The 16,191-nt window shown below is 38.7% G+C and overlaps 1 long non-coding RNA gene across 1 annotated transcript in view; it reads left to right on the forward strand.

Annotated features, from left to right (window-relative positions):
* Positions 1-16,191, forward strand: part of LOC116419871 — a 132,493-nt gene that overhangs the window by 3,467 nt on the left and 112,835 nt on the right. The window contains exon 2 of the long non-coding RNA XR_004230200.1: positions 3,712-3,818. This is a non-coding gene — a long non-coding RNA (uncharacterized LOC116419871). The remainder of the gene's footprint in view (positions 1-3,711; positions 3,819-16,191) is intronic.

The following is a 16,191-nucleotide window of genomic DNA, read 5'->3' on the forward strand; positions in this document are numbered from 1 at the left end:
AAGTGACTTGCCTAGGATCATATGACAATTGTTTGAGACTGGATTTGAATATGGCCTTCTTGAGTCCAGGCTCTTCCCACTGAGCTACTTAATTAACTGCCTCACCAGGCTGCTGGAAAAAAAAAAAAAAAAAAAGAGGAAATTCCCTAAGTTCAAAATGAAGGTCTAAACTCCCATGTTGATCACTATTAAAATAGAGGGATTTGTTTGCTGCACTTGTAACCTGGAGAGAAAGGGAGACTCATTCTCAAAAAAAATACCAAATAGCATTATTAGCAAGCAAGTAAATAACTGGATTTATCAGCCAAACTCTTCTAAAACTTTACCTTCTATAGCAAAAAATGTGGGGAAGATAATTTTTTTTAGAGGTCAAGATTTCAGAAAATAAGGAAGATGGATTAGGATTGAAAGGTGGCTTCCAAAATTGAGTTTTCATTGAGGGGTGGTTGAACCAAGTGTGTTATAGGACTGTGGTAGGATATTGTTATTGAATTGTAAGCAACCACAAATATCAGGAATTCAGAGAAATGTGAAAATCTGCACCAACTGATAAAGACTGAAAAAAAACAAAGCCATGAAAACACTCTGTTCCATGGAGCAACAAACATTTATAGAGCACCTACTGTGGGTCAGTCTCTGATAGGCTTGGGACATAAAGACAGGGAATGAACCAGTCCATTCTTGGAGGAGCTTACATTCAATTTGGGGAGAAAATGTGTACATCTCTATAGATACAGAATATAACAAAAATGAATATTTGGAAGTTGGGGGCAAATGACCACTAGCTTCCAGAAGGGCTTCGTGTAGTTCTTATTAGAATGCAATCTTCTTGCAAATAGGGATTGTTTCATTTTTTATACTTTTATTTCCAGCGTCTACCATAGTGCTTTGTACAGAGTAGACACATAATATATTCTTGTTACTTGATTGTTGATTAACATAGAAGGACAAGAATGAGCTTGTCTTGAAGGAAATAATGAATTCTAAAAGACTTAGGGAAGGAGAGAGGAGATTTCAGGTATGGGGGAGAGCTGAGTGCAAAGATAAAGAGACTGGACATCAAAGTGTGATGTTCGAGAAATAGCAAGAAAGTCAAGCTTGACTGAACCACAGAGTGCTGGAAAGAAATCATGAGCAATGAGGCTGAAAAGCTAGGTTAGAGCTATTGGTAAAGACTTTAAAAATAAATCACGTGACTAAAATAATGTTAAAGAAAATCACAGGAAAGGGCAGCTGAACTCAGATGAAATGCAACAACAAATTGGGTTTAGAAGGAAAATGGTGAGTTACTCTTCCCTCCTGTCTGAGGAGAATGTGTAGCATTAGAGATGCTGAGTGTCACTCATTAGAACAGATGTAGTTTCTGCACTGGTCATTTTGGTTGAACTGTGCTTTGTTACAAACTAGTTTTCTAGGGATGGGGTAGAAAGGAATAGCTGTGATACAAATATATATATATATATATATATATATATATATATATATATATATACACACACACACACACACACATGCTTTTAAAAACCTCAACAAATCAGCGAATGTTCAAAAATAGTTTTCCAACATGACCAGTCACAGCCTTCCTATGAGAACACATATAAAAATTCTTGTCTATAGGACACAGCTGGAATTTGAGAGAGGTTTATACCAAGCCAATACCAGCAGACACTTCAAAATCAGAGCTATAAGGAAAAAATAAAATATTAATCTTTAAAAACAATCAGTTAAATGAAGAAGCGGCTGAGAAATGGATAGAGGACTACACATTCTGAGGGTAATGGTAAATGATTCCCAGCAAGCTCTCGGTCTCGATTTAAACCTCTATCTACTTATCTCTGTTTTCCTATTCCCTTATTTGTGCTTCTCTTTATTAAGTTCCCCTTGGCTCTGTTTCCTTAAATCTGTAATCAGGTAGCAGAGATAAAATATCATTTTAAAGGATTTTTAGATACAAGATTTTCTAGCTAAAAAGTCCTGTCAGTGAACTGCCAGTTAATTGGCTGGTCTATTTGACAAGTATCAGAATTATTTTCTGAGTATTAAAACATTAGGAGTTTAGGCAAAGTAACTGGAATATTGAATAGGTTGTCATTTTTCCAAGCAGTGACAAATAGGACTTAATTAAGATATGCTCAGCATATTTTTATTCAAGTATGTCTAAGAATTTTGCATTTTAAGGTAAGATAGCCTTATATTTTTCCTTCCCCATTTCACAGGGGTGAAAACAAGTTGATAATAATTGCCTTTTAAGTTAAGTTACCAGCTTATGAATTCTCTTACTAAATATTTATTAAACCTTTTATATTTTTTAAAAGAAGCATTGAATGAGAAACTGAAGAAAGCACAAAGATCTATGACTGTTTTTGTCCTTGTGAAATTTATCATCTACTAGGATTTTCACAATTATAATCTTCCCTCCTTTATTAGATTATAAACGCCTTGATGGATGCCATAAACTGTCTTTTTCATCTTTGTGTCTCTATGAGGACTTAGCATAGAGTTTTGCATATAGTAGGTAATTAATAAATGTCTTTTGAATCAAATAGTAAGGTATGTAATCTTCATAACAGAGATGTAAAATATTATGAGAGTTCAGAGGAGGAAGAGATCGCTTACAACTTAAATTTAGACTGAATTTAGGAGAACAGGCTAGGATTTCAACTAGCTGAAAGTTTAGATTCCAGGAAGTAGAAATTGGGAATCTTGCCTGGTTTTCATCAGCATTCCCTAGGCTACCCAGGCTGAAATATTATATGTTGAATTTTAAATTAAAACAAACAAATGCCACACATCTCATTTGATGAAGATCTGATTCATTTTACGTTTATTTATTATTTTACATCTCCCCCGCTTTGTCTCCAAAGTCCAACATCAGTGGCAATTTCTGGATTTAAAACGAGTGACTGCCTCAAAGTCACATAGGCAGTTGGTATCAGGCACAGAACCCATGCCTTAAACATCATTTCTAGGCTGTAGTTGATACTTTTGTTCTGTAGTGGTTGAATTTTTATTTGGTTTTCTAGACTAGATTCATGGCAAACACATTGTACTATATAAACAGGAAGATGTATCAGTTCTAGAGAAGTTGTAAACCCTCTAGATAGGCAATGCATAGAACCTTGGAATCTTAGAGTTGGCAGGAGCTGAAGGTCATTTAGTCATTTAGTCCAAGTATACATTGAAATGAATTGCCCATGTATAATCATAAAAGCAAAGCCAATTCTGAGAAAAGAAGCCATCACATGAGTCGTCAAAAACTATAGACAATAATGTACCAATGCTATCTCAGCTCTTATAAAATACTTTTATAGATGTTATTTTATTGAATAAAGAAACCAATTTTTTTGGGGGGGAAATCTAAGTGCAACACTCTCCTTACTTTTGGATTTTCTCTACTGGCAAAATGGTGAATTTACAAAAACCCTTATCAATTTAGATCTCATCAATGGGATGTCAGATTTTTTATATTAAATTATGATTTAAAAAAAATTATGGTAGCTCTTAAAGACCATCTAATACAAGTTCCTCTGAGAAGTTAAGAAATTTTGAAAAGTTGACCCTGAGTTAGTGGTCTCCTGATTACCCATTGATTGTCATCTCTATAATAATATATATCATAATAATATATTACATGTGATATAATAAAATATACAGTATATATTATATATGATATAATATATTTATATTTATTATATATTATATTATCTCTAGAATATATCCAGAGGAGTGTAACCTGGCTAGTGAGAGAACTGGACATCATCTGTTACGAATCTTGATTGATGGACCTGGAGACATTAAGTCTGGAGAAGAAAGATTGGGTAAGTCATGATCAACATCTTTAAACACTTCAAGATGGCCAATGTACTAGCCCTAGACTTGAAGAGGAAGAAGAGCAGATGAAGCTGTATCTGTAAAGTTATCCACTATATGTAGTGATCACAATCTAGCTTCTCCCTGAAAGAAAAACTCATCTCTTTAATACCCATCTTTGTCCACTCATTTCTATGCCGATTGATTTTGAAAAACCACACTTTCTGAAGAATGAAAATTGTGGGTCACACAAAGGACAATTCAGGGATTACAAAGGAGGTGTAAGTGAACAAGGAGGCAAATTTCCAATGAGGAAATTAGCACGAGAAGAGGAATTACGGATATCACCAAAAAGATGTGTGACCAGAAAAATATGCAGAATGAGTAAAAGAAACCAGACAGACAGCTGATGGGCTGAATTGATGTCCATGAAATATTAAGAGACAGAGAGCCCTCATTTATGGATTCATGGAAGGACGTAGAGAAAAGTCACGCAGGAGGGGCCCAAAAGTTATTAAGAGAATGTCTGGTTAGTGAGAGTTACAAAAAAAGAAAGAAAGAAAAAAAGAAAAGAACATACACAAAACATTAAAAATACAGAGAAGAGAGTAGTAGACAGTCTAGAAAGGCACATAAATAGTGCAAAACTGCTATGGTGTTCTATTTAATATATACTGTAAAAAATGCAAGCACTCATCGCTCCGTGATACAATTTTGGCTTCATAGAAATGCCTCTTTCCTGTATTTAAATTTTAATGTTTGTTAAATTCTTAATAAAAATGAAGTTTTTTTTTTAAAAGAAAGTCACACAGGATAAGGTACAGATATAGCTCTGCATTCACCATTCTGTGTGATGACCACTAAGAATACAATTATTGAATTAATCAATCAATCACCATGCTTTCCTTACGTATCATACCCTCTATGTGCCACAACTGTGGTATATGATGAGTCTACTTAGACATGCCAAGAATGAAATAAAATCTACAATTAATCAACTTGTATCTAATGGGAGAAGTAACAGGTGTGTGTAACAGACATACCCATTATGACTATAAAGTGAATAAACACAAATATATCCAAATTTATTAAATATAACAGACTTTGAGACAGAAGGTACTAATAGTTGGGAAATAGAAATGGATCAAAGTTTCTTAATTTAAGACATTTTGAGCTTCTCTCTCTCTCTCTCTCTCTCTCTCTCTCTCTCTCTCTCTCTCTCTCTTTTTAAGCTGAGGTAATTGGGGTTAAGTGACTTGCCCAGGGTCACATAACAAGGCAGTGTTAAGTGTCTGAGATCAGATCTGAACTCAGGTCCTCCTGACTTCAGCGTTAGTTCTCTATCCACTGCACTACCTAGCTGCCCCATTTTGAGCTTCATTTCAAAGGGAGAGAGAGACTACAAGACAGAAATAAGGAAAGGATGCATTCCAGGAAATAGGGACATCCAATACACAGGCAAGGCTGGATGATGCTGGGTCTGGAATCAAGAAGACTCATCTTTTTGAGTTCAAATTTGACCTCAGACACTTATTAGCTAAATGACCTTGGGCAAGTGGCTCAATCCTTAAAACATCTGGTATAAGAAGAAACTGGAGAAGGACATGCAAACCACTCCAGAATCTCTGCCAGGAAAACCCCAAATGGGGTAATGGAGAATCAGACAGGACTGAAAAATGACCCAACAACATGTTTCGAAGTCATGTGGAAAATAGAAAGCCCAAATTATAGGAAGAAGCTACAAAATAAGCAACTTAGCTTGAAGTGAGAAAAATGTACTAACAATTACATTTTGAATGTGCTGCCTCAGGAATTAGTGAGTTCCCTTTCCCTAGGAGTTTTAAAAGATAGTTTATCACATGTTCTCAGTATAGCAAAAGGGATCTTATATTCAAGGTCCTTTTTCCACCTTGAGATGGAGTGACTTTGTGTTTCTCTGAAAACTGGATTTTCCCAATATATAGTGAACCTATACAACTTATTCTACCTGATGGGCCATTAAAAGCACTTGGGTAGTGTTTATTGTAAGATTCTTTATACTTTGTGAAATGAGGTGAAGTTCAAGAGCTTTACCCTGCTCAAATCATCTATCCTCTCTGAACCTCAGTTTCCTCCTCTGTAAAATAATGGAAGTAGTCTCTTGTGATCTCTGGTCCTTTCTGGTTCTAACTTTATGATAATAAAAAGTTCATAGGATCTTAGATGAAGAAGGGACCGTAAAGACCATCCCCTTCATTCTTACAGAGGAGGCAACAAAGTCTCACAGAGGTGAAGCTATCAGTTGCCAAGCAGCTAAGGGTATTAAGCAGTAGCAGTTGCACCAGGTAGCAAGAGCAGCAACAGTCAACAGGATCAATACAGTCAGCAGTAGCTGCAGTAACAGAGTCAGCAGCAGCAAATCAGCAGCAGCCAGCAAGAGCAGCAGCAGCAGCAACAGTCAGCAGCAGCCAGCAGGAGCAGCAGCCAGCAAGAGCAGCAGCGGCAGCAACAGTCAGCAGCAGCCAGCAGGAGCAATAGCAGCTGCAACAATCAGCAGCAGCCAGCAGGAGCAATAGCAGCTGCAACAATCAGCAGCAGCCAGCAGGAGCAGCAGCAGCAGTTGCACCAGTAGCAACAACAGCAGCAGCCAGCAGGAGCAGCAGCAGCAGTTGCACCAGTAGCAACAACAGCAGCTATCAGCAGCAGCAACTGTCAACAGCAGCGGCAGCAGTCAGCAGCAGTCAATAGGACTCAGCAGCAGCAGCAGTCAGCAGCAACATGGTAGCAATAGTAAGAGTAATTGCAGAAGCAATAGCAGCAACGTGAGTAGTAGTAATAGCAGTCAGCAACAGTCAGCAGCAGCAGTCAGTAGTAGTCAGCAGCTATAGTCAGCAGCAGGACAACTAAAACAGTCATACTAGCCAGCAGCAGCAGCAGCATAGCCTTAGTAATAGTAATAATAATAGCAGTAGCAGCAGCAGTTGTAATAAGAGCAATAGCAGCAGTAGCAATAGCAGAGGCAGCAGTAGTCGTAGTGTTTGTAAAACTACGTTCAGTTATTTCCAGTATCCACTTTTGTATCCCAGAAGAACTCAGTCTTTTCCTACAAAGCTCTACAAATCCAGGGGGAAATGTCTGATTCCATTTAACTGGTGTGTGGCGTTGAGAGTGGAGCATCTTGTTCTGTTCCCTAGAAATTGTATTTGGACACTAGATCTGGAGTATTCAGTCTCAGACCACGAAATGTACAATACCAAGTCATTAATCACCAGCTGAAGAGTGAAGCCCCAATTTACTTGCCCTAGGGAGACATCTCCATTAATCCTTTGCCAATTGGAAGGAATACAATTGATTTGAACCTGCTGGCTCTGGCCCTTGGAAAAGGCTCTGACCTGTCTAATCAGTTTGGAATGTCCTCCCATAAACTTTCATGTGGATCCCAGTGTCAGGCTTGGAATAAGACTTCCTCTACTCAACCATCACTGTTAACTTCCCCTCTTACAGGCATTTGATGTCAAAGGTACAATGCTTTTATGAACACGGGGGCCGGGCAGAGTTGATTCTTTGGTTCATTTTTCCTCCTGAAACTGACAAACTGTTTTTAATTCTGAGAGCCCCGAGAAACCTCATGTCAATAAGTCTGCATTCCATTTTATCTGCAATGTGGCTAAAATAATGAAATTTGCAGGTTCTGCTTTCTGTCTGTCATCTAAGCAATTCTAGGGATAATAATCATGTCCAGTACCTTTCATAATGGAACAATTTCCCTAGAGAGATGGAACTATTAATAATAGGACACACTGTAAGCTCATATCCTTTATTCTCTCTTTTTTCATTCCCCACCTCAGGATTTCTAACCCTATTTTCAGAGAATTGTTAATGATAATTCACAATAATATCTCACAAGATGCATCCAGAAAAGTTTATGGAAGGTTCACTGGCTTTGGTCAGGAAGACCTGAATTCAAATCCTGTCTCTGAAACTAGCTGAGTGGCTCTGGCTCTGACAATTCTCAGTATCCCTGGAATTTCTTAAGGCTAAATTGTAGACCAGTTGGTCACATACATTGAAGGTGTGGCCATAGGTAAGGGGCAGGATTTTTACCAAGTGAAATCACAGGTTTGGGTACATAGCTCTCCAACTGTCCTTTCCACCCCTTCCCCACCAACTGATTTTCATGTTTTCAAAGCACTTTTCTTGAAAAAAACCCTCTTAAAGTACCCTCATTTTGCTGGTGAGGAAACCGAGGCTCCCCTATGGTCACATAGGTAATAAGTGCCAGAGTCAGCAGAGTCAACAGGTCCTCAGTTCTTTGTTGGGTGATGGACAGCAACTTTCCTCAAAAATCCTTCAGCATTGTCTTTTGATCATTTTGTTGCTGAGAATAGCTAAGTTCTTCACAGGAGATCATCATATAATATTGCTGTTACTGTGTACGATGCTCTAGGACCAGCATTCTTTTCAATAGGCTCTCTTGATAGAGGAAAAATTCATTTTGACATTTCTGCTAAAAAGAAATTCTGCAGTACTACATCCCCTTCCTCCTCGTGACTTCACTCGGTCTTTGGGAACCTAGAGAAGTTCCAGGGCTGCAGAAGGTGGGGAACAAGTCGTAGACAAGTTTGCTATAGACAAACAAAGGGCAAAAAACTAGGACTGTTGGACTGAGGCAGAGGCTCCCTTTTCCCCTGGCAGACCCATAGCATTTCCAAGACTCAGAGATCTTCTAACCAAAGTCAACTCAAATAAGAAAAATGTGAGGTAGTTCTGATTGTGTTACGAATTCCCTGATATTAATCCTAAATTTGTATCTATGGAACTTTCACCCATTGTTCATAACTTTCCTCTGGAGTCCAGCAGAGTTAAATCGAGACTTCCTCAAGTGATTATTGACAACTACCATGTCTCCTTTAAGTCTTCTCTTCTCTAGGCAATATATCTTCAGTTCTTTCACCTGATCTTCACATGTCATACTCTCCAGTCCCCTTAACCATTCTGGCCATATTCCTTTGCATTCTATCTGACTATTCAGTGTTTTGTTTCTGATGGTCCTCAGCTAAGCCCAACACTCCATTATGAATGGTCTAGAAGGGAGGACAAAGAGATCATTTCTTAACTTGGGACTCTCATCTAGCCTTCTTTTTATGTAGCTGAAGTTTGCATTAACTCATTTGTATGAACAAGAGTTTGAAAAAAATCGACATGTTTTAGTGAATTATAAGTTCAATGTGGCTTACTTGAATTATATGGAAGCAATTTTCCTATTTTTGATTGGTTGCTCACTTCTAAAGAGTGGGTAGTGAGGGGTAGTGGTCAGGAAGAAGCATCCTAGCTGTGCAAAAGAAAAGGACTACATCCAGTGACCCCCTAAGTGCCCATTAGGACGAGATTCTTTAGTCCCATTTTTCTGGTTTTGTCACCAGGCAGTGATACGATGTGGGGAAAATCACTTCCCATTGATAGATCTTAGTTTTCCAGTCTTAGACTAGGTCCCTTTAAGCTCCTGTTATTTATCCCTCCTTTTTGAAGAGGATCAGTGGCACCACTAACCAATGTCTTGACTTGTGTGTGAATTGCATTTGCGTGAGGCAGAACTGTGAAAAATCTCTAAGTCCAGTGCAAGATAAAAATCAAAAGAATTGATGATGGTCCAGAATATAGAGGGCAAGCTGGGTCTTTTAAAAATAAGGTCTTCAAGCTCTACGACTCTATGAGAGTTAAAACGTATTTTTGTCTTAATTTCAGTCTCAATTTCATCTGTCAAAGTTCTGTCTGTTCTACTTAATTTCTGAGATACTTATCAGAAGGAAAAGAAAAGAAACATTTGTTTAGCTTTCAATGACATTTATGGCAAGGGAATTTGAACTAAGGATCTGGGTTACGAATTACTAATTAAATAATAACTGTATAAACATGGATTAAATATTACCTGAATGGAGCTATTCATTAAACATAGGTGGTATAGGACTCAGCTCTCTCATTTGGTCTTGATCTCGAGATCACAGTCACGCATTAACAAATTTATGAGACAACTTTAGGCCCCATTGGTCACCTTATTTTGTGACATACTGTAATAGTGTTTCTAGGTATAATGGCAATACCAAGATTGCCTCTTCCTTCCCACTCATAGAATTCTAAATAAACTGCTTTAATGTTTTATCTCTTGGCCAATGCGGAAAGGAGGGACTAACGAGTGGAGTTAATGATTTCATTGTTCATAATAAATAACATCCATCTAGCAGACCTTAATTCCAATGAGTTAACTAGTTTCTTCTGAGATAAAGAAGTTAGGGATAGTGAATGAGGACATGAAAATGGAGTCAACGTATCTCCTGCTAGAGCTCGTACTGTTCTGTGAGGCTGCCATTTATGAACTGTGCTATAACTCCTAAATTCCTATAAAAAATACAACTTTAAAGCCTACTGTTTGTATGAGTATTTTCCATCCCACATCATCCCCCACTATTAGGGCTTTCCCTCTGAGATGACCTTCCCTCTCTTCTCTCTGTATTTTGTACATAAACAGTTATTTTCAAATATTCTTCCCCACATGAGCTGCTTGAGGAGAGAGAGTAGATTTTTGCCTTTCTTTTTATCACCAATAAATTGTTCAGTGCCTGGTATGTTGTGAACATTTAACAGATACATATTAATAATAATTCTGATACATATATAAATTATATATATATATATATACATATATAAATAATAAATAAAATTTTATTGTCCAATGCAAGCCCAATATAGCTTCTTCAGATGAAGATTTGGATTGAGAAGAGAGGGGAGGAACAAGCAGTAGGCCTGGAACATGGAGAAAAAAGTTGTGTTGCATTATGTGCTGAAAACCAATTAGAGCAAAGGGAGAGATTGTGAACGCCGTGAAGAGATTCATTTCCCTTGGTAGTATACTTTCCAGGGATGTGCACATAGATGATGAGGTGGATGCATGCATTACCTGAGCTGGCTCAGGGCTTGCCAGGTTCCCAAGGGAAATGTGGAGAGAAGAGGTCCAGGCTGCCGACCAAACTGAAGAGTCATTCTGCTGTCCTCGGTGTTGGGCGTCCGGGAAACCTCAGCAGTCCTACTAGCACCAGGCCAGAAAACAGAATAGGTTCTGTTTGAGTTGTCCTGGGGAGATTCTGAACATCACTTGGTGTGATAAGGTATCAACACTGAGGCCCTTTCTTGAGCTAAACTGCCAAGGATTCAAAAACTCTGCTGCAGAAAATGCAGCTCCAATGGGCTGTCCACTTGTTCGAAAGCCAAATAGACATTTGCTTAAAAGACTATTTTATGGAAACTCATGCTCATAAAGAAGTCAGAAAAAAGAGCACAAAGACACTTTCAAAGTCTCTCTGAAGAATTTTGAAATTGATTGTGAGTCAGGGGAAGACAATGGCTCGGGACCACTCCACATGGTGTGCCCTTGTCAGAGAAGGTGCTGTATTATATGAGCAAAACAGAATTGTGGTGGCTCAAAAGTCATAGGAGATGTGCATATTTAAAGACATTTCCATGGCAAATATCTGTGTTGTATTTGTGTTATTTGTGTCCAACCTGTGCTAGAGCCTTCCCACTTATGTTGGTCTGATTGGCCACAATCAGACACTCTGTACCTTGACCCAGACACAATGATGTAATTCTGGTCCTCCTAGAGAACGAAGGACAACCACCACCAACCAGTTTTGTGGGGAGAAAAGACCAGGGAACATAACATTTTCTCCATAATTTTCTTAAATCTAAAAAATCAACAAGACCATAAATTGAAACCCTTTTGTCCTATTTGCCAGTTTCTGAGGTGAAATGCTCATAATAAAAATTTAACAATCAACTTTCATAAGTTAATTCAATGGTCCCAGTACATTCTGTACATCTTCTCAACTTTTGAATCTCCAATGACTCCTTGCCTTCCCTCCCCTCCACTGCCACCCACAACCCACACCTTCTGCTCTTCCTCCCATGAGGTGCTTATAGAAAATGATCATTTTAAGAGACTTAGTTACCTCATCTAAGCTTCCAGTCTGTAAACAATCTTCTGGGTAGTAGCTCTTAATACAGACCAATGTTGAGTAAATCCTACTTCTTCCCAATTTAAAACCATATGATGTTAGAGATAGGGGGAAAAAAACCAGGAAATGACCATAAAGCTGAGGAAAGTTCCTCTGGTTTGCTTTCTTCAACAATATACATATAATAAGTCTGTCTTCCTTCTTATGATGATGACATCAAATCCTGGAAGGCAGTCATCATCCCTCTTCTCTCTTCCTAACTCATCTTTCTTTTCCCCATGTCTTGACTTGCCCTTGAACCTTTATTTGTATGGATTATCTGATTTACAGTTTTAGAAAGTGACCTTCCTCTATCACTGGACCTACTTGGTATTTAACGGGATTTTTGTGGAGGACACAGAAATATAGTGATTTTTATTTGGGGGTGGGGTGGGGAGAGGGAAAATAGTGCCTTTCCATTTGGTGATAGAAGACAGTCTTCTAGACTGGGAGTACTGGTTCTTTGACTGCACTGACCTCCCAATCTTTAAAAAGAAAACAAAATCCCATCGATTCAGTTAAACATCCCTTTAACTGATCTTGTCTAACTTCACTGAATGGCTGTGTGCCTGAATACATCAAATTGAGTAGTTATTTTGACGTCAACTAGACATAGTCTAGACTGACAAGTGCAATTTGAACTCAGATAAATGGAAATTAGACACCGTTGTCTTAAATAGTTCTTTGCATTGTGATGATGTGGCATGAAATCAAGTGGAAATTTGGTAGTTGCCTTTTTTTCTTCTAAACTTTGTTTCCTTTTTGGTGGACCCATTAATTCTTTACTGTAGAGAAGTCCTGTGGACAAAACTCCCAAACTGATTTTAGCAACATTGAGCTGTAAATCCATTGTAACTTATTCCCTTCAGGAGTTTCCTGATACCACTTCACACTTCTCAGATTGGCCAAGTGACAGGAAAAGATAGTGATAAATGTTGGAAAGGATGTGGGAAAACTGGGACATTAATACATTGTTGGTGGAGTTGTGACTGATGAGATCTTTAAAAAGGGAAAGGGACCCACATTGCAAAAATGCTTATAGCAACCCTTTGTGTAGTGGCCAGAAACTGGAAACTGAGGGGAGCCCCAGCAGTTGGAGAATGGCTGAATAAGTTATGGGATATGAATGTAATAGACTATTACTGTTCTGTAAGAAACGACCAACAGGATGATTTCAGAGAGGCCTGGAGAGACTGACAGGAACTGATGCTGAGTGAAATGCACAGAACCAAGAGAACACTGTACATAACAAATACAAGATTAAGTGATGGATGTGGCTCTTTTCAACAATGAGGCCAATTTCAGGCCAATTCCAATGGTCTTGTGATGGAGAGAGGAAGGAAGGAAGGAAGGAAGGAAGGAAGGAAGGAAGGAAGGAAGGAAGGAAGGAAGGAAAGAAGAAAGGAAGAAAGGAAGAAAGGAAGAAAGGAAGAAAGGAAGAAAGGAAGAAAGGAAGAAAGGAAGAAAGGAAGAAAGGAAGGAAGGAAGAAAGAAAGAAAGAAAGAAAGAAAGAAAGAAAGAAAGAAAGAAAGAAAGAACTAACTTACTTCTGTCTGGGATGAACCATTCCATAGAGTTGTAGTTGAGCACATTTTAAGAGATCACACCATTCAGTTCCCTCCTTCTCTTTTATCTAAAGTCTAGTCCCAAGACTCCAAACCAAGAGCTGTTGGTCAATTGAGATAAGGTTTGGAATTATGTAAGTGGAAAATGTCAGACCAACATGAGGCATTATTATTAATTCTATGATAAATGATGGTACAAAATTAATTCGGCCGTAGCCATTAACATGAACCGGTGAAGTTGGGCAAAATGAATAGACCGACCGGCTCTTGTGCTCAGGCCCATTTGCCTACTGCCTTTGCAAATGGCCTTAGCTGAGTAGATGCACTTTCTTAAATATTTGCTCATTATTTTCCCATTCATGGAGAGTGCTCGAGGTTGTCTCGATGTACCAGTTTCCCAAAGCTGATCTTTCAAAAGAAAACTTGCTGCTTAGTGATGCTGTTAGCAAAGCCTCTCTTTCTGCACACAGCAATGAACTTGACATAGTTAACATAGTGAAATGTGCTGTACATTTAATCAGAGGTAGTTAATTTGATTTTCTAAAATTAAACTGAGCATCAGTTTGTCATTAGGTTCAAAAATGGCTGAATTCAGAAGTAGCACTGAATACCCCAAAAGGGCCCTACCAGATATGAATAATAACAGCCTACAAACATATTGATGATAATGAGCATGCAAAATGTTCTGTAAAAAAAAATCTGACAAGCATGAATGGTGACTGATGATGACCAGAATTTTTAAAATTTATGATCATTACAACATGAAAAAGTAATTATGAATAATAAAAATCTGTTACAATAATTAGCTATAATGAATGCTAGTAGCAAGCTAAATGAACTGGAACAATTTAAGGCAATAGCACACGATTTGCATTTTGTGCTATGTCAGATCATTTTATCATTAAGAAGAGAAGGAGAGAGAGAGAGAGAGAGAGAGAGAGAGAGAGAGAGAGAGAGAGAGAGAGAGAGAGAGAGAAAGAGAGAGAGAGGTGGGGGGCAGACAGAGGGGGAGAGAGACAGACAGAGACACAGAGACAGAGATAGAGGAGAAAAGAGAAAAAAAGAAAGAAAGAAAGAAGAAGAAAAAGGAGAAGAAGAAGCAGATGAAGAAGCAGAAGCAGAAAAAGAAGAAGAAGAAGAAGGAGAGAGGAAGAGGAAAAGGAAAGAGAGAAGAGAAAAGAAAGGGAGAGAAGGAGGGAGGGTCAAAGAGATTTAGAGTTGTTCAGAGATCCACGCTCTTAGATGTAAAACTTGAAAGTCATGAGTTCCTGGTTTTTCATTTTAGTTCAAATTCTATTTTGGGGGACATTGAAAAATGGAGCTCTAAAATTTACTCCATTTTCCAAAATAGATTTGAGCAAAAATATGCTCACCCATTCCATATGGCTGTGTTTGTCTGTGGGCTCACATGGCTGAACCAGTCCTTAACCCTGGGTCCTTCGGGAAAAATGTAGGATCTGCTTTCAAGTCCTCAAATCTCTGTTTAACAAATCCTTTCCAGCAGTGACCCTTGATTTGCAAGATGATAAGGTTACCGTGGAGTAACCCTCTCTGTAGGAAGTAAGTAAGTCACTCCCAGCTGGACTGTCATCACCAGCTCTCAAGGTCTTTTATGCCTGCCCCTTGGCAGTGGGACTTTCCCAAAGGCTATAACTCATCATCACTTGGGCCTTTGGGGCTGCCATAGCAGGAGTGGGGGTGAGGTTGAGGATGGGGTAAATGAAGAGGGGAATCTCTTTGATTCAGCTGGTTTGGATATTCTCTAATTTTCGACTTGAAGTATGGAGAACAGAACTTGGACACTTAGCAAGTCCGGCATTGAGAGTTTGTCCAACCCTGGCTAGTCATCATTTAAGAAAAGCAGGTGGGCAGTTTCCATTGTTTTTAAAAGTAAATCAATTTAATAAAAAAAAAAAGAGAGAGAAAGAAAAGAAAAGAGAGAAAGAAAGGAAAGAAGGAAGAGAATGAGGAAGAAAGAGAGAAAGAAGAAAGAAGGAAAGAGAAAGAATAAAGAAGGAAAGAAGAAATAAATAAGGAAAGGAGAGAGGGAAAGAAGGAAAGAAAGAGAAAGAATAAAGGGGGAAAGAAAGAAGAAATAAAGAAAAAGAGAGGGAAAGAAGTAAAGAAAGAGAGAAACAAAGAAGAAACAAAGAAGGAAAGGAGAGAGGGAAAGAAAGAAAGAGAGAGGGAAAGGAAGAAAGAGAGAGACAGAGACAGAGAGAGAGACAGAGACAGAGAGAAAGAAAGAAAAAGAGAAAGGAAAGGAAGGGAAGAAAGGAAGGAAGGAAGGAAGGAAGGAAGGAAGGAAGGAAGGAAGGAAGGAAGGAAAGAAAGAAAAAGAAAGAAAGAAAGAAAGAAAGAAAGAAAGAAAGAAAGAAAGAAAGAAAGAAAGAAAGAAAGAAAGAAAGAAAGAAAGAAAGAAAGGAAGGAAGAAAGAACTTCTGTCTGGATTTTCTTTGTCCTGTTCCTTTTTCTGAAAGAAAGTCCATCGTGCTACCTTCCTAATGCATCATCCAGGGGCCCGAGGTCTCACCTGGACCTGGAAGCCTTGTCACCTTTCATTGTTGCTCCCTGGTATTCTTTAATTTTTCCTTCTCTCTGTCCCCTCTGACTCCTCCATCAGCTCTCCCTTTCCGCTCCCTCTCCCAGGTGGTCTGAACACTAAGGTTATCCCAGGCGGGCCGAGGCTGGGAGACTTCCCGGGCTTGGGAGCCGCTAAGCCCGGCCCGGCCTGGCCGCGGGGGGAGAGGGCCGGTTCAGGGGGATCTGGTTCTTCTTGGGAGGCTCTG

The sequence above is a fragment of the Sarcophilus harrisii genome, chromosome 6 (assembly GCF_902635505.1).
Source record: "Sarcophilus harrisii chromosome 6, mSarHar1.11, whole genome shotgun sequence".
NCBI lineage: Eukaryota > Metazoa > Chordata > Mammalia > Dasyuromorphia > Dasyuridae > Sarcophilus > Sarcophilus harrisii.